Source organism: Lolium rigidum, chromosome 7, assembly GCF_022539505.1.
Source record: "Lolium rigidum isolate FL_2022 chromosome 7, APGP_CSIRO_Lrig_0.1, whole genome shotgun sequence".
Taxonomy (NCBI): Eukaryota; Viridiplantae; Streptophyta; class Magnoliopsida; order Poales; family Poaceae; genus Lolium; species Lolium rigidum.
The window spans coordinates 57,611,698-57,634,646 of record NC_061514.1 but is presented as its reverse complement, the minus strand read 5'-3'; the positions used below and the strand labels follow the sequence as shown (position 1 = coordinate 57,634,646).

General features: G+C 43.1%; 2 pseudogenes; both read left to right on the top strand.

Moving 5' to 3' along the window:
* Positions 1 to 2,918: 2,918 nt before the first annotated feature.
* On the top strand, positions 2,919 to 3,552 carry LOC124671397 (annotated as a pseudogene).
* Positions 3,553 to 6,473: 2,921 nt separating this feature from the next.
* On the top strand, positions 6,474 to 8,822 carry LOC124671396 (annotated as a pseudogene).
* Positions 8,823 to 22,949: the final 14,127 nt, after the last annotated feature.

The window sequence follows — 22,949 nt, the reverse complement described above, 5'->3', positions numbered from 1 at the left end:
ATGTTACAGATACACGGGCAGTTTAGCCCAACTTGGTATAAAAGGCCGATTTACGTATTCCTTCTATGTATATATCTTCAAATCTATCTTGATCGCGGCCCACCTCTGACTCGGTCAAATTCTGGTGATAACAGCAACACATGTATAAGCCTATATAGGGGTAACCGAACATGTAACGAACCCTAAGTCCTACGTGCGTCGAGCTGGGATGGTGGACGCCTACGTGCGTCGAGCCTGGACAAGCGAACAACACGGTGGCCACATGCTCTCTTGCGAGATGCGGAATTGATGGAGGGAGGAATATGATAAGGAAGGGAGGAAAGGGACGGGAGAAGGAGTAGATGGTAGTGTGCTAGCCACACCCCGGTGCCCTGGCCAGAACCAAATATATTGGAAGTGTGCTCCGCAGTGACCTATGCTACCGATAAGGTCATACTGGTAGCGTTCTAGCATGTGGATACAATGTGGATATGTTCTTGCCCAGTGTGCGTCTAGCTAGGGCCCTCATACTAGTAGCGTGCGGAACGCATGACTATGCTACCGGTAAGCCCATAATGGTAGCGCATCCATTTTTGGCACACTACGAGTAAGAGAAGTAGGTGACATAATTCGGGCCCGTAACCAGTTAGCATGCGGCCCCTTTGGCGCGGATGCGGCTAGAGGTAGTGCTGCCTTGGTCCGATCTGGGCCCATGTTGGGCTACGAGGATAATGTGACACATCGTATTGGTGGAGTTGTTCGAGGAGGAAGCAGAGGCAGAAGGTGGTTCTGGAGTTGCACTGACTCGAGTGTCACGTTATCCCTGGGTACACGCTCTTTCCCCACCGTTATCGCTCCCACCGCTCCCTTCTCATTCTCTCCCAGATCCGGGACGGCAAGCCCCTCACATTTTCTTCTCTAGCGATAGCCGACGTTGTGGTCGGGGAGGGACCCTCCCCTTGCATAGTATGTGTAGTTTTAGGTCTAGAGTTTGTGGTTTGCTTCTTGTTTGGATCCATGTCGTGGTCTCAGGTGCTCCTAGTCTCTCGAGCTGTAGCCAGGGGTGCTTCTCCTCTTTTTGCTCCTGGCGCTTCCATGGTGGGGGCCAAAGGTGGGGGAGGAGGCAGGTGCAAGATCATAACCAAATAAGCTAGTTTCTCCCCTAAAACTTGATCTCGTGACTGGCCGCTGTGTGGATGTGGTAGGGGAGGAGGGCGATTTTTCTTGTTCAGCCACCGTGGATGTGGAGGTGGAGGATGCTGGGAAGCTGCTCCGCTTTGACCTATACAACAAGGAACTGCATGTATCTCCGGAGTTCATCAACCGAGGCCAAATTTTGCCTCAGTTATCTATATGGTCGACGGGCCACTCCGTTCTGTGGTGTTGTGTGCACTATAGTGTCTTCAACCTCCAGGCCGGCGTGCCATCAAGGAGGCCCTTCAGCGACAGCGACTCCGTCACGATGCTCATCGTCAGCCCATCGCTAAGTCGTCTCGTCCCCATGGCGGCACTGGCGGCGGTGATGTCGAGTGCATTTCGTCGCTGTGGAGAAGGACCAGAAGGATTCGATTGCTTTTTTCCATCTTGTTGTAGGGTCCTTTGTGTAAAGTTGTTGGTCTTGGTAGAATTTTTTCTTTTGGATCACTTTGTAATATGTAACCCACGACTGATTTAATTGCAGTTCCAGGACGTTTCCTTGTTCAAAAATAAAACGTTATCCGTGAGTGGGTGCGGTAGTGCTGTGTTGTTGGCCATGTGGGTGAGTGAGGATGTGGTGCCTAGGTTTGTATAGTACGGATAATTTCCGCTCTAAATCCGCATCCTCATCCGTTTTTAAGGATATAGTATGCGATTATCCAAATCCGACGGATACGGACATAGATACGGATATTGATCATGCGGATATCTGGCGGATGTGGTAGCGGACATGGTATGGCTATTATCCAACGGATACAGATTATCCGCTGTTTTTTTACGGATTATCCTACTTTTTCAATTAGGATAATCAGATTATATTAGCCCAACCCACTAGCCTAAGTGTCCAATTAGTCTTTATGTATATTATAACCTAGAGTCTAGTGATTATATCACATAATCACCGGTAATAGTAGGGTGCACGATCACATGACATATCGTTTTCCCATCCCGTGTACACCAGCACCGCCTATCGCCAGCGCAAAGCGTATCTCTCCGGCGATCCGGCTGACACAATGGACAGTCTTTGTAATAAGTACTGAGATCTTCACATTGCTGATATTTTAAACTATTTGCCACTCTATGTTATTATTTTGAGGGTTTTTTGTTCATATATTTGTAGGTGAAAATATGTCTTATCTATCTGATATATTTTGTCCGTTTCCTTTTTGAATCCGTTCTATTTCCGATCCGCATCCGTAGTCTGATATAATCTACATCCAAATCCGCATCCGATTATTATCCGCTCCGCTCCGAATTCGGCAAAAGAATATGCTAAAGGATATGAAGAAAATATGTGGCATCAACCAGCTTAACAATATGCACTCTCTAATCCATATTTGTCTAGATTTGCATGCGTATTTACATAAAGTGATGTTAATTAATTTGAATGCGAGGAAGTAGTATGATCTAAAACTTCAAAGAACTGAAGCCGCGAACTGCGACGTGATCATCTCCAACAGGCGCGGCAAAACCCGCGCGCGCAAAAAAAACCGCATGTTTCGCGCGCGCGGGTGCCCGCGCGAACCTCCAGCGGGCGCGCGAAAAAAGGGCGTGCGCTAAACTTTTTACCGCGCCCGCGCGGGAAACTTGCCGCTTCGGCAGGCGCGCTATAAAACGTCACGCAGGCGCGAACCCGTCCTGAACTTTCACTCTTCGCCGCGTGTCGCTTCTCCTCCACCTCCCTCCTCTCGCCGCTCTGCCTCCCACGCCGCACCCGCGCTGACGCTCTGTCTCCGACGACCATGCCTCCGCGCCGCCGCTCCTCCTCCGGCTACCGCGGCGTTCGCGCGCGGCCGAGCGGACGCTTCGACGCCGAGATCCGCTCCGGCGAGGAGCGCATCCGCCTCGGCACCTTCGACACGGCGCGCGCCTACGACGCCGTCGCCTGGCGCCTTGGCCGCCCCCCACCGCCACATGAATTTCGACGACGTTTGGACGCGTGAGCAGGCGGAGATGCTCACGCCACCATCACCGGTCGTCACGAGCGAGCAACAGCGGCGCAACCGCCAGCTCGAGCAGCGCCTGCGCATCGCGGAGCTGGACGAGCGCCTCCTCCTCGAGTGGGCGCGCGCGTTCCCGGAGGACGTCGCCACGATGGAGGCGTTCTACGCGCAGAAGAAGGAGCAGAAGGCGAAAGCGGCGGCGAAGAAGAAGGCCGACCGCGAGAAGCGTCGGGCTGAGTCGGTGGCGAGGAAGGCGGAGAGAGCGGAGAAAGCGGCGTGGAGGGCGAGGAGGGCTGAGGAGAAGAAGAACGGCACCGGGCCGTTGACGAACATCCCCTCCTCCTCCTCCTCCTTCGAGTGGATGACCACTCCGGTGTCCAACACTACTCCGACGAGCGGATCGTCGGATTTCGACTGGGAGGACTCCGAGTAGATTTAGGATAGTTTAAATAAAATGTCGGTGTCCATCGAACTTTAAATATATTTCGTAATTCCCAGTTAAATTTTCTTGTTTTATTTGATTTTTTTGATTTATTTCGAACCAAATACGATCAAACTAGCCGTTCGCGCGGCTCTGCGCGCTGTATAATGACGCATCCGACGGAGGACCACTTTTTTCGCCCGAGCAGACGCGCAAAATGCCGCATCCGGCGGGGGAAATTTCAGCGCAGCGCGGGCTATTAGTTTAGAGCGCGGGCTAAAAGCGCACCCACTTTAATGCGGGCGTCCCTAGCTGGCGCTCGCGCGCCAGATTCTTAATGCGCGATCAGTTTTCGACAGCCTAATTAGGAAAAACCGTGTTTTCCTTTCTAACAGGTAGCTTTCACATAGTGCATGTCTCTCCTTTCATTTAATTAATGTTAATAATCAATGCATGCAAGTTAGCATGACAAAAAGTAGAAGGCATGCATGGGATGGACCACCTTTTCTTCTCTCTCCCCGCGTCACGTGCATTCCTAATTAGCATGGCTAATCACCGCATGCAAATTTAGGGTCACCTGTAGAATATATGTAGCAGAAACCATTGTTTAAAATGATTTATCTTTCAAATGAACGCTTCGATTTAAGATTCGTTTTCACCAATAAATCCGTCTCGACGAGATCTTCAGAACTAGCACCAATATTAATATGTTTCGACAAACTTTTTTTCTGGCTAAAAGTTATCAACCCTCTCTATTTGAATAATCAACCCCTCCGTACTTCAGTGATCAACGGTAAATGTATAAAATTATCAACCTGGTGCAGGCTATTTAGGGAAAGTTCTGCATTCATGCATAAATAGACGAATCTGCTGATGTCAGCGGAATCTTTTCCAAATTTGAAAATTCAAAACGTTTTAACTTTTAAACGATAACTCCAAATTAAGATCCGCTTTCACCAAAAAATCCGTCTCGACGAGATCTTCAAAACTAGCACCCATGTTGATATGTTTCGAGAAACTTTTTTTCGGGCTAAAAGTTATCAACCCCTCCGTACTTGAGTGATCAACGGTAAATATATAAAATTATCAACCTAACCTGGTGTAGGCTATTGAGGGAAAGTTCTGCATGCATGCACAAATAGACGAATATGCTGATGTCAGCGGAATCATTTCCAAATTTATAAATTCAAAACGTTTTAACTTTCAAATGACAACTCCAAATTAAGATTCGTTTTCACCAATAAATCCGTCTCGACGAGATCTTCAAAACTAGCACCCATGTTGATATGTTTGGAGAAACTTTTTTTCGGGCTAAAAGTTATCAACCCTCTCTATCTGAATAATCAACCCCTCCGTACTTGAGTGATCAACGGTAAATATATAAAATTATCAACCTAGTGTAGGCTATTGGGGGAAAGTTCTGCATGCATGCACAAATAGACGAATATGCTGATGTCAGCGGAATCTTTTTCAAATTTGTAAATTCAAAACGTTTTAACTTTCAAACGACAACTCCAAATTAAGATTCGCTTTCACCAATAAATCTGTCTCGACGAGATCTTCAAAACTAGCACCCATGTTGATATGTTTCGAGAAACTTTTTTCGGGCTAAAAGTTATCAACCCTCTCTATCTGAATAATCAACCCCTCCGTACTTGAGTGATCAACGACGAATATATAAAATTATCAACCCCAAAGTTAATTTTATTTGAAACAGTTTAGCGATTTTTTTAAGTTTAGAAGCTATCAACCCGGTGTCCTGTTATTTATCAACAGTAAATATAAATAACTATCAACCCTAAAAATCTAATTTTATTTTGAATATTTTGGCGACTCTTTTTAGTTTACAAGTTATCAACCTGATGCCCCGTTATTTATCAATGGTAATTATAAATAACTACCAACCATAAAAAGTATTTCATTTAGAATATTTTAGCGAACATTTTATTTATTTTACAAGCTATCAACCTGGTGCCTCGTTATTTATCAACGGTAAATATAAATAAATAATAACCCTAAAACATATTTCATTTAGAAATATTTAACGAGTCTCTTTTAATTTACAAGCTATCAACCCGGTGACCCGCTATTTATCAATGATAAAAATAAATAAATATCAACCCTGAAAATTTAATTTAATTTAAAATATGTAGGGACTCTTTTTTGTTTACAAGTTATCAACCCGGTGCTCCGTTATTTACCAACGCTAAATTTAATTTAGAATATTTTAGCAACTTTTGTTAGCTTACAACTTAAACAATAGTACTTAATTTGAGTAGCAAGTGGTTGTTCATTTGAGTTGCAAGTGGATCTCCCCACCCGTTATTTTCCCCCTTAAAAACCACTAGCCCGAAAAAGGGAATTATAAAAATTAATCAAAAACATGAATTACCGTACGAAATAACAACACAAAGGGAATTGCACAAAAAGTGAATTTTCAAAAGGGAATTGCAAAAAAAAAAAGAATTGAGAGTCCGCCTTGTGCTGAAGAAAAGAACGTGCATGCATGCAGAAACTTGTGAGAGCTAGTGCTGAAAAGTTGGCTCATTAAATGCAAACCCATGAGATAGTTTATGGTGTGAACGCTCTTGGTTGTATGCAACATGCAAGTGTGAACATGAGCTGTTAGTGTGAACACACATATGCATGTGTACGTAATTAAACACATGAGCTGTTAGTGTGAACACACATCTGCATGTGAACGTAATTAAACAGTACGAGACAAAAAAGGGAATTGATTCGCGCTTCCGCGCGAGCGCTCCGCGCTGACCGAAAGTGATCGCTTGAGCGATCGATTGCCAAGGAGGGGATTCCCTTTAATGCGCCTATTGAAGATGCTCGAAGAACACACGCGACACATTTACCGGTGGTCGGCTTTTCCCGAATAAACCCCAGAAAACGTCCCCCAAGAAACCCCATGGCGGCCGCGAAGCTCCCCGAGGGTCCGGCATGGCGGCTGCGTCTGCACGGCTGCTGCTCCCCAGGGCGACCAGAACTACGGCATGCTCCTCCGTTCTTCTCCACCGCCCACTCGATTCCTTCTCCAGGTGCTCCCGAAGCCTCGAGCCGCCCCTCCCGCGGCCGCCGTCCACCGTCTTCTGACGGCACCTCTCCGACGCTACCTTTGACGCGCAGGCGTTGGACACCCGCGTCCCCGCCACCGTCATCACCGGATTCCTCGGCTCCGGCAAGGTCTGGTCCGCCTCGCTTACTTTGTCTTTCCCTTACGAATTCGGATTTAAGAAGTTGACCCGCCATCAGTAAAACTGGTGTGGACTGTGGATTTGAACGGAGAAACTCGCTTTACTTACCTTTCGCTTTTGAAACCGTAGTAACTGGAGTGGCAGGCTATAGAAGCCAGTCTAGTCTGGAGTTTGAACTCACTGCATATGTTTTCTACTTGACCAATGCATCATCTGATTGTCAAGTAATGGTGTACGTGGTCTTAGTATGAATTCGAGGAATCAATGCCCTGTCAGTAAACCAAGTTCAACCGGAAGTGGATTTAAACCAAGGAATGCATTTTCACTTCCATGATGATATAATATATAGAATACTGATGATTCTCAAATAGGTTTGCTAATTGTTTTGAATCTCTCTTCGCAGACAACCCTTCTGAATCACATTTTAACTTCACAGCATGGGAAGAGGATTGCTGTCATTGAGAATGAGGTTAATAAGATTCTTTCTTCTTGTAGCACTTTGCTATGCCCTGTCAACGTTGTTTGATATTATGTTTTGCGATCGATCGATATTTGCACCGGATTAGCTCCATTTAACATGACGAGACTCGGTGTTGCGATGTGGAATAAGCCATATTGTCCTTTTGTGTGTAGTTTGGTGAAGTGGATATCGATAGCTCACTTGTCGCTAACCATTCATCCGTTGCTGAAGACATTGTGATGGTGAACAATGGCTGCTTATGCTGCACTGTCCGAGGTGACCTTGTGAAGATGCTTCTCAAGTTAGTGAAGCAAAAGGGAGACAAGTTTGATCACATTGTAATTGAAACAACAGGTAAATATCATTAAATCAAAATCTAACCCATATATGATTTTCATGTTTTTAATCGAAAGGTGCATGGTGTTCTGATGCTGACTAACAGAATTAATCACCGTCCAGGTCTTGCAAAGCCTGGTCCTGTTATTGAGACATTTTGTTCAGATGAATTGGTCTCGAAATATGTGAAACTTGATGGTGTGGTTACTTTGGTTGACTGTAAGCATGCCATGAAGCATTTGAATGAAGTGAAACCAAGGTGGGTTGTGAATGAGGCAGTAGAACAAGTCGCTTATGCAGACAGGATTATATTGAACAAGGTATTTAGTCAGTCTATAGACCTTAGACCCTAAACCCTCTATAGAACTATTCATAAGGCTCTGATACCAAACAGTTTTTATTTAAGCACATCTTTTTTATGAATTTTCTTCTTTAAGAATACACCATAAAAAGTTCTTGCTTTTCTTGTGTTCCATAATTGCTATCTCAATTGCAGATTGATTTGGTTGACCATGCAGAACTAGAGGTTGTAACCAACAAGATCAAGGTAGGTTGGCAGAATGCCTTCAGAAAACAGAGAAATTCTATGGAGTGCAACCTTATCTTGTTTTGCACAAGTTGAAATATTTTTCTCGTTGCAGCTCATAAATGGGATGGCACAGTTGAAAAAGCAAAGTTTGGTGATGTTGACATGAATTTTGTTCTAGGAATTGGGGGTTATGACCTTGATAGGTTAGTATTATTTGTTTTCTTATCAGGTGTTGAAGCATATTGGACTGTGGTCCTGACTGTCCCTTGTCATATTTTGTTTCTCTAAGTGCGATAAAAATATATCTGCAGGATTGAGGATGCAGTCCAATTGAACGAAAACAAAGAGATAGGTCATTGTCACTTGGGACATGAGCATGGTAATGTTCAGGCTCCAGTATCCATGTGCTCAGAATCCCATTATATAAGAGACATGCCAATTTTTACAACTAGATCTTAAGACAACAATTAGTGGCTTCCTTTTGGATTTGTTTCCCTTTACCAGAAATTTCTGATGAATAAATAGAGGCAGATAAATGCGTAATAACTAAGATGACAACCATACTTGCAGTTTACTTGCCTATGTGTATTCATTTTTCATTCAACTTTCTTCTTTTCTCAGTCTGCTCAGTTTACTCTGCTGACTTGTAGGACACCATCACCATCACGATCATGTCCATGATTCAGCTGTAACTAGTGTAACTATTATTTCGGAGGGAGTACTTGATCTGGATGAGGTAAAGAAATGTACTTGAGAATTGCTCGAACCAGTAGGAGATGAAAGCCACGTGAAGCTTGTTGGTGAAGGAGTGTAGTGCGGCGCAACACCAGGGATTCCGACGCCAATGTGGAACCTGCACAACACAATCAAAATACTTTGCCCCAACTTAACAGTGAGGTTGTCAATCTCACCGGCTTGCTGTAAACAAAGGATTAAACGTATGGTGTGGAAAATGATGTTTGCTTGTGAAGAACAACAGAGAACAGAGATTGCAGTTGATTGTATTTCAGATGTAAAAGAAAAGGACCGGGGTCCACAGTTCACTAGTGGTGTCTCTCCAATAAGATAAATAGCATGTTGGGTGAACAAATTACAGTTGGGCAATTGACAAATAAAGAGGGCATAACAATGCACATACATATCATGATGACTACTATGAGATTTACTTAGGCCATTACGACAAAGTATATAGACCGCTATCCAGCATGCATCTATGCCTAAAAAGTCCACCTTCGGGTTAGCATCCGCACCCCTTCCAGTATTAAGTTGCAAACAACAGACAATTGCATTAAGTATGGTGCGTATCGTAATCAACACAAATATCCTTAGACAAAGCATCGATGTTTTATCCCTAGTGGCAACAGCACATCCACAACCTTAGAACTTTCTATCACCTGTCCCGGATTCAATGGAGGCATGAACCCACTATCGAGCATAAATACTCCCTCTTGGAGTCACAAGTATCAACTTGGCCAGAGCCTCTACTAGCAACGGAGAGCATGCAAGAACATAAACAACACATATATGATAGATCAATAATCAACTTGACATAGTATTCCATATTCATCGGATCCCAACAAACACAATGATACGTCTCTGACGTATCGATAATTTCTTATGTTCTATGCCATATTATTGATGATACCTACATGTTTTATGCACACTTTATGTCATATTCGTGCATTTTCTGGAACTAACCTATTAACAAGATGCCGAAGTGCCAGTTCCTGTTTTCTCGCTATTTTTGGTTTCGAAATCCTAGTAACGAAATATTCTCGGAATTGGACGAAACGAAGACCCAGGGGCCTATTTTGCCACGAACCTTCCGGAAGACCGAAGAGCATACGAAGTGGGGCCACGAGGTGGCCAAACCACAAGGCGGCGCGGCCAAGGGGGCCGCGCCGCCCGTGGTGTGGGCCCCTCGTCGGCCCCCGACTCTACCCTTCCGCCTACTTAAAGCCTCCGTCGCGAAACCCCCGATGCGAAAAACCACGATACGGAAAACCTTACCGAGACGCCGCCGCCGCCGATCCCATCTCGGGGGATTCCGGAGATCTCCTCCGGCACCCTGCCGGAGAGGGGATTCATCTCCCGGAGGACTCTACACCGCCATGGTCGCCTCCGGAGTGATGAGTGAGTAGTTCACCCCTGGACTATGGGTCCATAGCAGTAGCTAGATGGTTGTCTTCTCCTCATTGTGCTTCATTGTTGGATCTTGTGAGCTGCCTAACATGATCAAGATCATCTATCCGTAATACTCTATGTTGTGTTTGTCGGGATCCGATGGATAGAGAATACCATGTTATGTTAATTATCAAGTTATTACATATGTGTTGTTTATGATCTTGCATGCTCTCCGTTACTAGTAGAGGCTCGGCCAAGTTTTTGCTCTTAACTCCAAGAGGGAGTATTTATGCTCGATAGTGGGTTCATGCCCGCATTGACACCTAGGACGAGTGACGAAAAGTTCTAAGGTTGTGCTTGTCGTTGTTGCCACTAGGGATAAAACATTGGCGCTATGTCCGAGGATGTAGTTGTTGATTACATTACGCACCATACTTAATGCAATTGTCCGTTGCTTTGCAACTTAATACCTGGAAGGGGTTCGGACGATAACTCTGAAGGTGGACTTTTTAGGCATAGATGCGGTTGGATGGCGGTCTATGTACTTTGTCGTAATGCCCAATTAAATCTCACTATACTTATCATGCCATGTATGTGCATTGTTATGCCCTCTCTATTTGTCAATTGCCCGATCGTAATTTTTTCACCCAACATGCTTTTATCTTATGGGAGAGACACCTCTAGTGAACTGTGGACCCCGGTCCATTCTTTTAATACTCGAAATACAAATCTGCTGCAATACTTGTTTTACTCGTTTTCTCTGCAAACAATCATCTTCCACACAATACGGTTAATCCTTTGTTACAGCAAGCCGGTGAGATTGACAACCTCACTGTTTCGTTGGGGCAAAGTACTTTGGTTGTGTTGGGCAGGTTCCACGTTGGCGCTGGAATCCCTGGTGTTGCGCCGCACTACATCCCGCCGCCATCAACCTTCAACGTGCTTCTTGGCTCCTCTTGGTTCGATAAACCTTGGTTTCTTTACGAGGGAAAACTTGCTGCTGTGCGCATCATACCTTCCTCTTGGGGTTGCCCAACGAACGTGTGAAATACACGCCATCAAGCTCTTTTTACGGCGCCGTTGCCGGGAGATCAAGACACGCTGCAAGGGGAGTCTCCACTTCTCAATCTCTTTACTTTGTTTTTGTCTTGCTTTATTTTATTTACTACTTTGTTTGCTGCACTTATATCAAAACACAAAAAAATTAGTTGCTAGCTTTACTTTATTTACTTGTCTTGTTTGCTATATCAAAAACACAAAAAAATTAGTTACTTGCATTTACTTTACTTATTTCATCATGTTTCCTTTTAATTTTACCACAAAGAACATACCGGTAGGACGCGGGTCTATCATTGGGAGAAACAATATAGAAGAATTCTTCGATCATGTTAGTACCGTTGAAGATTTTGAAGATAGACACTTGGTAGAACTTGCTCCTACTTATGAAATTGCTGCTGCTGCTTTAGTTCGCATGTTGGAAACTAAATTTGTTAATCTCAATCCTATAATCCAACACATGTTTCTTACACTTGGTGATTTGGAAGAGGGGGAAAAGAAAGATTTTGTTTTAGAAACCATTCTTAGAGAATTTGGTGGTCTAGCAAGAGAGGCTAGAAAGGTCTTTGCTAAATTTAATATGCTTGGTTCTCATACTAATTTTGTTGGTCTCCTTGAAAAAATGGATATGGATAGGATAAGGTACACTAATAATGCTAATGATGGTGGGGAGATCAAAGCACCAATACCATGTAAACTCCTAGCTATGAATGATGCACTAGAACATAACTATGCTTGGCTTGTTCCTGAAAATTTGTTCGATGAGAGTAGCAAGCCCAAGACTAATGAGAAGGGAGACGCTGAAACTTATGTATCCAATATACTATGCATGGTTGAGAAAACTCCAAACCCCTCTGTAGATGCACCACCCTTTGATAACACTTGAGTTACACTTTCTGCGCCTAGCTGAAAGGCGTTAAAGAAAAGCGCTTATGGGAGACAACCCATGTTTTTACTCCAGTATTTTTGTTTTATATTTGTGTCTTGGAAGTTGTTTACTACTGTAGCAACCTCTCCTTATCTTAGTTTTGAGTTTTGTTGTGCCAAGTAAAGTCTTTGATAGTAAAGTAAGTACTAGATTTAGATTACTGCGCAGTTACAGATTTCTTTGCTGTCACGAATCTGGGTCTACCTCCCTGTAGGTAGCTCAGAAAATTAAGCCCATTTACGTGCATGATCCTCAGATATGTACGCAACTTTCATTCAATTTGAGCATTTTCATTTGAGCAAGTCTGGTGGCCTAATAAAATCCATCTTTACGGACTGTTCTGTTTTGACAGATTCTGCCTTTTATTTTGCATTGCCTCTTTTGCTATGTTGGATGAATTTCTTTGATCCATTAATGTCCAGTAGCTTTATGCAATGTCCAGAAGTGTTAAGAATGATTGTGTCACCTCTGAACATGTGAATTTTTATTATGCACTAACCCTCTAATGAGTTGTTTCGAGTTTGGTGTGGAGGAAGTTTTCAAGGATCAAGAGAGGAGTATGATGCAATATGATCAAGGAGAGTGAAAGCTCTAAGCTTGGGGATGCCCCGGTGGTTCACCCCTGCATATTATAAGAAGACTCAAGCGTCTAAGCTTGGGGATGCCCAAGGCATCCCCTTCTTCATCGACAACATTATCGAGTTCCTCCCCGAAACTATATTTTTATCCCGTCACATCTTATGCACTTTGCTTGGAGCGTCGGTTTGTTTTTGTTTTTTTGTTTTGTTTGAATAAAATGGATCCTAGCATTCACTTTGTGGGAGAGGGACACGCTCCGCTGTAGCATATGGACAAGTATGTCCTTAGGCTCTACTCATAGTATTCATGGCGAAGTTTCATCTTTGTTAAATTGTTATATGGTTGGAATTGGAAAATACTACATGTAGTAACTCTAAAATGTCTTGGATAATTTGATACTTGGCAATTTTTGTTCTCATGATTAAGCTCTTGCATCATATACTTTGCACCCATTAATGAAGAAACACTTAGAGCTTGCTAATTTGGTTTGCATATTTGATTTCTCTAGAGTCTAGATAACATCTAGTATTGAGTTTTGAACAACAAGGAAGACGGTATAGAGTCTTATAATGCTTACAATATGTCTTTTATGTGAGTTTTGCTGTACCGTTCATCCTTGTGTTTGTTTCAAATAACCTTGCTAGCCTAAACCTTGTATCGAGAGGGAATACTTCTCATGCATCCAAAATACTTGAGCCAACCACTATGCCATTTGTGTCCACCATACCTACCTACTACATGGTATTTCTCTGCCATTCCAAAGTAAATTGCTTGAGTGCTACCTTTAAAATTCCATCATTCACCTTTGCAATATATAGCTCATGGGACAAATATCTTAAAAACTATTGTGGTATTGAATATGTACTTATGCACTTTATCTCTTATTAAGTTGCTTGTTGTGCGATAACCATGTTTCGGGGACGCCATCAACTATTCTTTGTTGAATATCATGTGAGTTGCTATGCATGTCCGTCTTGTCTGAAGTAAGAGAGATCTACCACCTTCATGGTTGGAGCATGCATATTGTTAGAGAAGAACATTGGGCCGCTAACTAAAGCCATGATCCATGGTGGAAGTTTCAGTTTTGGACACATATCCTCAATCTCATATGAGAATAATAATTGTTGCCACATGCTTATGCATTAAAGAGGAGTCCATTATCTCGTTGTCCATGTTGTCCCGGTATGGATGTCTAAGTTGAGAATAATCAAAAGCGAGCAATCCAAAATGCGAGCTTTCTCCTTAGACCTTTGTACAGGCGGCATGGAGGTACCCCATTGTGACACTTGGTTAAAACATGTGCATTGCAAAGATCCGGTAGTCCAAGCTAATTAGGACAAGGTGCGGGCACTATTAGTATACTATGCATGAGGCTTGCAACTTGTAAGATATAACTTTCATAACTCATATTCTTTATTACTATCGTTGACAAAATTGTTCCATGTTTTCAAAATAAAAGCTCTAGCACAAATATAGCAATCGATGCTTTCCTCTTTGAAGGACCATTCTCTTTACTTTTATGTTGAGTCAGTTCACCTATCTCTCTCCACCTCAAGAAGCAAACACTTGTGTGAACTGTGCATTGATTCCTACATACTTGCATATTGTACTTGTTATATTACTCTATGTTGACAATTATCCATGAGATATACATGTTACAAGTTGAAAGCAACCGCTGAAACTTAATCTTCCTTTGTGTTGCTTCAATACCTTTACTTTGATTTATTGCTTTATGAGTTAACTCTTATGCAAGACTTATTGATGCTTGTCTTGAAGTACTATTCATGAAAAGTCTTTGCTTTATGATTCACTTGTTTACTCATGTCATTACCATTGTTTTGATCGCTGCATCCACTACATATGTTTACAAATAGTATGATCAAGGTTATGATGGCATGTCACTTCAGAAATTATCTTTGTTATCGTTTTACCTGCTCGGGACGAGCAGAACTAAGCTTGGGGATGCTTGATACGTCTCCGACGTATCGATAATTTCTTATGTTCTATGCCATACTATTGATGATACCTACATGTTTTATGCACACTTTATGTCATATTCGTGCATTTTCTGGAACTAACCTATTAACAAGATGCCGAAGTGCCGGTTCTCGTTTTCTGTCGTTTTTGGTTTCGAAATCTTAGTAACGAAATATTCTCGGAATTGGACGAAACGAAGACCCGGGGGCCTATTTTGCCACGAACCTTCCGGAAGACCGAAGAGCATACGAAGTGGGGCCATGAGGTGGCCAAACCACAAGGCGGCGCGGCCAAGGGGGCCCGCGCCGCCCTGTGGTGTGGGCCCCTCGTCGGCCCCGACTCTGCCCTTCCGCCTACTTAAAGCCTCCGTCGCGAAACCCCCGATGCGAAAAATCACGATACGGAAAACCTTACCGAGACGCCGCCGCCGCCGATCCCATCTCGGGGGATTCCGGAGATCTCCTCCGGCACCCTGCCGGAGAGGGGATTCATCTCCCGGAGGACTCTACACCGCCATGGTCGCCTCCGGAGTGATGAGTGAGTAGTTCACCCCTGGACTATGGGTCCATAGCAGTAGCTAGATGGTTGTCTTCTCCTCATTGTGCTTCATTGTTGGATCTTGTGAGCTGCCTAACATGATCAAGATCATCTATCCGTAATACTCTATGTTGTGTTTGTCGGGATCCGATGGATAGAGAATACCATGTTATGTTAATTATCAAGTTATTACATATGTGTTGTTTATGATCTTGCATGCTCTCCGTTACTAGTAGAGGCTCGGCCAAGTTTTTGCTCTTAACTCCAAGAGGGAGTATTTATGCTCGATAGTGGGTTCATGCCTGCATTGACACCGGGACGATGTGACGAAAGTTCTAAGGTTGTGCTGTGTCTTGTTGCCACTAGGGATAAAACATTGGCGCTATGTCCGAGGATGTAGTTGTTGATTACATTACGCACCATACTTAATGCAATTGTCTGTTGCTTTGCAACTTAATACTGGAAGGGGTTCGGACGATAACCTGAAGGTGGACTTTTTAGGCATAGATGCATTTGGATGGCGGTCTATGTACTTTGTCGTAATGCCCAATTAAATCTCACTATACTTATCATGCCATGTATGTGCATTGTTATGCCCTCTCTATTTGTCAATTGCCCGACTGTAATTTGTTCACCCAACATGCTTTTATCTTATGGGAGAGACACCTCTAGTGAACTGTGGACCCCGGTCCATTCTTTTAATACTTGAAATACAAATCTGCTTGCAATACTTGTTTCTACTGTTTTCTCTGGAAACAATCATCTTCCACACAATACGGTTAATCCTTTGTTACAGCAAGCCGGTGAGATTGACAACCTCAGCTGTTTCGTTGGGGCAAAGTACTTTGGTTGTGTTGTGCAGGTTCCACGTTGGCGCCGGAATCCCTGGTGTTGCGCCGCACTACATCCCGCCGCCATCAACCTTCAACGTGCTTCTTGGCTCCTCCTGGTTCGATAAACCTTGGTTTATTTCTGAGGGAAAACTTGCTGTTGTGCGCATCATACCTTCCTCTTGGGGTCGCCCAACGAACGTGTGAAATACACGCCATCACACAACATGTAGCATTACAAATAGACGATCTTGATCATGATAGGCAGTGATACGTCTCCGACATATCGATAATTTCTTGTGTTCCATGCCACATTATTGATGATATCTACATGTTATATGCACACTTTATGTCATATTCGTGCATTTTCTGGAACTAACCTATTAACAAGATGCCGAAGAGCCAATTCGTTGTTTTCGCTGTTTTTGGTTTAGAAATCCTAGTAACGAAATATTCTCGGAATTGGACGAAATCAACGCCCAGGGTCCTATTTTGCCACGAAGCTTCCAGAAGACCGAAGAGGGGTCGAAGTGGGGCCACGAGGCGCCACCACACTAGGGCGGCGCGGCCCAGGCCCTGGCCGCGCCGACCTATGGTGTGGGGCCCTCGTGTGGCCCCCCGCGTTGCCCTTCCGCCTACTTAAAGCCTCCGTCGCGAAACCCCCAGTACCGAGAGCCACGATACGGAAAACCTTCCAGAGCCGCCGCCATCGCGAAGCCAAGATCTGGGGGACAGGAGTCTCTGTTCCAGCACGCCGCCGGGACGGGAAGTGCCCCCGGAAGGCTCCTCCATCGACACCACCGCCATCTCCATCAACGCTGCTTGTCTCCCATGAGGAGGGAGTAGTTCTCCATCGAGGCTCGGGGCTGTACCGGTAGCTATGTGGTTCATCTCTCTCCTATGTACTTCAATACAATAATCTCATGAGCTGCCTTACATGATTGAGATTCATATGATGATGCTTGTAATCTAGATGTCATTATGCTAGTCAAGTGGGTTTTACTTATGTGATCTCCGGAGACTCCTTGTCCGACGTGTGTAAAGGTGACGAGTGTGTGCACCGTGTGGGTCTCTTAGGCTATATTTCACAGAATACTTATTCACCGTTATGAATGGCATAGTGAAGTGCTTATTTATATCTCTTTATGATTGCAATGTGTTTTGTATCACAATTTATCCATGTGCTACTCTAGTGATGTTATTAAAGTAGTTTATTCCTCCCGCACGGTGTAATGGTGACAGTGTGTGCATCCGTGTTAGTACTTGGCGTAGGCTATGATTGTGATCTCTTGTAGATTATGAAGTTAACTATTGCTATGATAGTATTGATGTGATCTATTCCTCCTACATGGTGTGAAGGTGACAGTGTGCATGCTATGTTAGTACTTGGTTTAGTTGTGTTGATCTTTCATGCACTCTAAGGTTATTTAAATATGAACATTGAATTGTGGAGCTTGTTAACTCCGGCATTGAGGGTTCGTGTAATCCTACGCAATGGTGTTCATCATCCAACAAAAGAGTGTAGAGTATGCATTTATCTATTCTCGTTATGTGATCAAAGTTGAGAGTGTCCACTAGTGAAAGTCTAATCCCTAGGCCTTGTTCCTAAATATCGCTATCGCTGCTTGTTTACTGTTTTATCGCATTACGTACTTCGCTACCATATTACCACCATCAACTACACGCCAAGCAAGCTACTTTTCCGGCGCCATTACTACTGCTCATATTCATTCATACCACCCGTATTTCACTATCTCTTCGCCGAACTAGTGCACCTATTAGGTGTGTTGGGGACACAAGAGACTTCTTGCTTTGTGGTTGCGGGGTTGCATGAGAGGGATATCTTTGACCTCTTCCTCCCCGAGTTCGATAAACCTTGGGTGATCCACTTAAGGGAAACTTGCTGCTGTTCTACAAACCTCTGCTCTTGGAGGCCCAACACTGTCTACAAGAATAGAAGCTCCCGTAGACATCAATGATCTTGCTCATGATAGGCAGCTCACAAGATCTAACATGATAGCACAATGGGGAGAAGACGACCATCTAGCTACTGCTATGGACCCATAGTCCAGGGGTGAACTACTCACACATCGATCCGGAGGCGATCATGGCGATGAAGAGACCTCCGGGAGATGATTCCCCTCTCCGGCGAGGGTGCCGGAGGCGATCTCCGAATCCCCCGAGATGGGATTGGCGGCGGCGGCGTCTCCGGAAGGTTTTCCGTATCGTGGCTCTCGGTGCTTGGGGGTTTCGCGACGAAGACTATATGTAGGCGGAAGGGCAGGTCGGGGGCGCCACGGGGGGCCCACACGCTAGGGCCGCGCGGCCAGCACCTGGGCCGCGCCGCCCTAGTGTCTGGCCACCTCGTGGCCCCACTTCGTAAGTCCTCCGGTCTTCTGGAAGCTTCGTGGAAAAATAGGCCCGTGGGCGTTGATTTCATCCAATTCCAAGAATATTTCCTTACTAGGATTTCTGAAACCAAAAACAGCAGAAAACAGCAACTGGCTCTTCGGCATCTCGTCAATAGGTTAGTGCCGGAAAATGCATAATAATGACATATAATGTGTATAAAACATGTGAGTATCATCATAAAAGTAGCATGGAACATAAGAAATTATAGATACGTTTGGGACGTATCAAGCATCCCCAAGCTTAGTTCCTACTCGCCCTCGAGTAGGTAAACGATAACAAAGATAATTTCTGAAGTGACATGCTATCATAATCTTGATCATACTATTGTAAAGCATATGAGATGAATGCAGCGATTCGAAGCAATGATGAAGATAATGAGTAAACAAATGAATCATATAGCAAAGACTTTTCATGAATAATACTTTCAAGACAAGCATCAATAAGACTTGCATAAGAGTTACTCATAAAGCAATAGATTCAAAGTAAAGGCATTGAAGCAACACAAAGGAAGATAAAGTTTCAGTGGTTGCTTTCAACTTCAACATGTATATCTCATGGATAATTGTCAACACAAAGCAATATAACAAGTGCAATAAGTAAACATGTAAGAATCAATGCACACAGTTGATACAAGTGTTTGCTTCTAAGATAGAAAGAATAGGCAAACTGACTCAACAATAAAGTAGAAGATAGGCCCTTCGCGAGAGGAAGCATTGATTACTATATTTGTGCTAGAGCTTTTCATTTTGAAAACAAGAAACAATTTTGTCAACGGTAGTAATAAAGCATATGAGTTATGTATAAGACATCTTATAAGTTGCAAGCCTCATGCATAGTATACTAATAGTGCTCGCACCTTGTCCTAATTAGCTTGGGTTAACACTGATTATCATTGCATAGCATATGTTTCAACCAAGTGTCACAAAGGGGTACCTCTATGCCGCTTGTACAAAGGTCTAAGGAGAAAGCTCGCATTGGATTTCTCGCTTTTGATTATTCTCAACTTAGACATCCATACCGGGACAACATAGACAACAGATAATGGACTCCTCTTTAATGCATAAGCATTCAACAACGAGTTAATATTCTCATAAGAGATTGAGGATTAGCTGTCCACACTGAAACTTCCACCATGAATCATGGCTTTAGTTAGCGGCCCAATGTTCTTCTCTAACAGTATGCATACTCAAACCATTTGATTGTGAAAACCGCCCTTACTTCAGACAAGACGAACATGCATAGCAACTCACATGATATTCAACAAAGGTAAAAGAGTTGATGGCGTCCCGAGAAAACATGGTTACCGCTCAACAAGCAACTTATTAAGAAATAAGACACATAAGTACATATTCTTCACCACGATAGTTTTTAAGCTATTTTGTCCCATGAGCTATATATTGTAAAGGCAAAGAATGGAAATTTTAAAGGTAGCACTCAAGTAATTTACTTTGGAATGGCGGAGAAATACCATGTGGTAGGTAGGTATGGTGGACACAAATGGCATGGTTATTGGCTCAAGGATTTGGATGCACGAGAAGAATTCCTCTCAATACAAGGCTAGGCTAGCAAGGTTGTTTGAAGCAAACTCAAGTATAAAAGGTGCAGCAAAGCTCACATATGAACATATTGTAACTATTATAAGACTTTACATTGTCTCCTTGTTGTTCAAACACCTCAACCGAGAAAATATCTAGACTCTAGAGATCAATCATGCAAACCAAATTTTAACAAGCTCTATGTAGTTATTCATTAATGAGTACAAGGTACATGATGCAAGAGCTTAAACAAGATCTATATGAGCACAACAATTGCCAAGTATCACATTATTCAAGACATTAAACCATTTACCACATGCGGCATTTTCCGTTTCCAACCATATAACAATGAATGAAATAGTTCAAATTTCGCAATGAACATTAAAGATGAAGCTAAGAACATGTGTGTTCATACGAAACAACGGAGCGTGTCTCTCTCCCAAACAAAGAATGCTAGGATCCGATTTATTCAAACAAAAACAAAAATAAAAACAAACAGACGCTCCAAGTAAAGCACATAAGATGTGACGGAATAAAAATATAGTTTCACTAGAGGAACCTGATAAGTTGTCGATGAAGAAGGGATACCTTGGGCATCCCCAAGCTTAGACGCTTGAGTCTTCTTAAAATATGCAGGGATGAACCACGGGGGCATCCCCAAGCTTTGACCTTTCACTCTTCTTGATCATATTGTATCATCCCCCTCTCTTGACCCTTGAAAACTTCCTCCACACCAAACTCGAAACAAACTCATTAGAGGGTCAGTGCATAATTCATATATTCAGAGGTGACATAATCATTCTTAATACTTCTGGACATTGCTCAAAGCTACTGAAAGTTAATGGAACAAAGAAATCCATCAAACATAGCAAAACGAGGCAATGCGAAATAAAAGGCAGAATCTGTCAAAACAGAACAGTTCGTAAAGACGAATTTTAAAGTGGCACCAGACTTGCTCAGATGAAAATTCCCAAATTGAATGAAAGTTGCGTACATATCTGAGGATCACGCACGTAAATTGGCAGATTTTTTTGATTTTTCTACAGGGACTACTGCCCAAATTCGTGACAGCAAGAAATCTGTTCCTGCTGCGCAATAATCCAAATCTAGTATTGGCTTTACTATCAAAGACTTTACTTGGCACAACTATGCAATAAAATAAAGATAAGGAGAGGTTGCTACAGTAGTAAACAACTTCCAAGACTCAAATATAAAATAAAGTGCAGAAGTAAAATAATGGGTTGTCTCCCATAAGCGCTTTTCTTTAACGCCTTTCAGCTAGGCGCAGAAAGTGTGTATCAAGTGTTATCAAGAGATGAAGCATTACCTCAGGCATTGCGCCCACCTTTTTTTTTCCTACTCTTTGATTTAGGGAATACATGTCTACCTCCCGGTGTAGAGGTGAATTTTAGGGTGCCTTCTCCCACATTTATGACTGCTCCCAATAGTTTCAGCAGGGATCTTCCGAGTGTGATTTGTGCTGTTCCTACACATTCAATAACAAGATAATCGAGTGGATACTTGTTCTTCCAAGAATGGTTGTATGCACACCCTCGGCTATTCCCTTAGGAATTATAACAGAGTTATCAATAAGAGTTATTCCTTCTCCCCCTTCAACGAGTTCCCAAAGTGTCAAAGATTCATAAATACTCTTAGGCATAAGGCAAAATTCAGACATAATATCACAATTGGCATGAAAAGTTTCACCACCTATAACAACTTTAATAGTAGGGTCCCATGTTGAAGGTTCAGAGTTCACTAAAACTTGATCAAGACGGTTACGAACATAACTATAATTCTCTTTCAACCAAGATGCACTTGTCTCAAGAGTGTTTAATCTATTATAGATGCTAATAAGAGCTGAATCAAAGTTATTAGCTGAACTATGTGATGCAACTAATTTTTTTATGGCATTAAAAGGTTGATCACCGTCGCAATGAAGGAAATCTCCTCCCACTACAGCATCCAAGGCATATCTATAGCGAATCATAAGCCCAAAATAAAAATTACTAAGGAGCAAACTTAGAGTCATTTGAGATTCAGCTTTACGATAAGAATCAAAAATTCTGGACCAAGCATCTTTAAAACTCTCCTCATCCCCTTGTTTAAAAGTGAAGACTAATTCCTCAGGTGAAGAAGTAACAGGTGCGGAGCTAGACATGTTAACAGAAGTAAAAATGCAAGTAACTAATTTTTTTGTGTTTTTAATATAGAGAACAAGACAGTAAATAAAGTAAAACTAGCGACTAATTTTTTTGTGTTTTGTTTAAGTGCAGCAAACAAAGTAGTAAATAAAGTAAACCAAAGCAAGACAAAAACAAAGTAAAGAGATTGGATGTGGAGACTCCCCTTGCAGCGTGTCTTGATCTCCCCGGCAACGGCGCCAGAAAAAATGCTTGATGCGTGTAGTTGACACGTCCGTTGGGAACCCCAAGAGGAAGGTGTGATGCGCACAGTAGCAAGTTTTCCCTCGAAAGAAACCAAGGTTTATCGAACCAGGAGGAGCCAAGAAGCACGTTGAAGGTTGATGGCGGAGGAGTGTAGTGCGGCGCAACACCAGGGATTCCGGCGCCAACGTGGAACCTGCACAACACAATCACAGAACTTTGCCCCAACGTAACAGTGAGGTTGTCAATCTCACCGGCTTGCTGTAAACAAAGGATTAGATGTATAGTGTGGATGATGATGATTGTTTGCGAAGAACGAGTAAAGAACAATTGCGGCAGATTGTATTTCAGATGTAAAGAATAGGACCGGGGTCCACAGTTCACTAGTGGTGTCTCTCCCATAAGATAGCAGATGTTGCGTGAACAAATTACGGTTGGGCAATTGACAAATAAAGAAGGCATAACAATGCACATACATATATCATGATGAGTACTATGAGATTTAATCGAGGCATT